The sequence below is a fragment of the Pecten maximus genome, chromosome 9 (assembly GCF_902652985.1).
Source record: "Pecten maximus chromosome 9, xPecMax1.1, whole genome shotgun sequence".
Taxonomy (NCBI): domain Eukaryota; kingdom Metazoa; phylum Mollusca; class Bivalvia; order Pectinida; family Pectinidae; genus Pecten; species Pecten maximus.
In genome coordinates, this window is record NC_047023.1 from 16,198,383 (window position 1) to 16,199,772 (window position 1,390).

Here is a 1,390-nt window from a genome sequence, read left to right on the forward strand (position 1 = left end):
TGCCTTGTGTGTCCTGCTCATTTTCTTACATGTTATAGATATAAGATACGGTAAATAAAATCACATTTTAGGGAAAAGATACAAAAGTCTATAAGTGGATTTTTTTGGTCTCTGTCCAACTAAAAGAAAAATTTTGGTACAAGTTTAATTCTTTTCATATGAAATGACTTCATTCCAAATCTGTTTAATGCTGTTTAAACAAGGTTTTTTTTTCACTGCTTATCATCGCCATTTTGAAGCAATTTTGTCTGCAGCTCAATAAGACGGAGCCTATCTTTATTCTGATCATGCATGCCATAGTACTGTGAAGTGGATGTATTTAAATTGACCATGATATGCTACCATGTAAATATATTTTGATAAAAGGTATCGCCCAAACAAGTAATTATCGCGAAAATTCGCACGTATTTGACCTTTGACCTGGAGGTCAAGATCACACTGACTAAGGCAGTGCACTGCTGTAGTCAATGAATCTTCAATGGTTTAGAAATTATGGCCCGAACAAGAAATAAGTTATCAGATGAATCGGAAGAACCGTAACTTATTCAAATGCATGATTATCAATCCCCAGGACATTCAACAGGAATCCCCGTATTCAACGTCCGGTTTTAAGGCCTTCAACAGGAATAACTCCGTATTTAACCGTCCAGCTTGAGGCCTTCAACAGGAATAACCCCGTATTTAACAGTCCAGCTTGAAGGCCTTCAACAGAAATAACCCCGTATTTAACGGTCCAGCTTGAGGCCTTCAGCAGGAATAACCCCGTATTTAACAGTACGGCTTTAAGGCCTTCAACAGGAATAACTCCGTATTTAACGGTCCAGCTTGAGGCCTTCAATAGGAATAACCCATATTTAACGTTACGACTTTAAGGCCTTAATTAACAGGAATAACCCCGTATTTAACAGTACGGCTTTAAGGCCTTAATTAACAGGAATAACTCTGTATTTAACAGTCCAGCTTTAAGGCCTTCAACAGGAATAACCCCGTATTTAACGTTACGACTTTAAGGCCTTCAACAGGAATAACCCAGTATTTAACGGTCCAGCTTGAAGGCCTTCAACAGTACTAACCCCGTATTTAACGGTCCAGCTTTAAGGCCTTCAACAGGAATAACCCCGTATTTAACGGTCCAGCTTGAGGCCTTCAACAGGAATAACCCCGTATTTAACGGTCCAGCTTAAGGCCTTCAACAGGAATAACCCAGTATTTAACGGTCCAGCTTGAAGGCCTTCAACAGGACTAACCCCGTATTTAACGGTCCAGCTTTAAGGCCTTCAACAGGAATAACCCTGTATTTAACCGTCCAGCTTGAGGCCTTCAGCAGGAATAACCCCGTATTTAACAGTACGGCTTTAAGGCCTTAATTAACAGGAATAACCCCGTATTT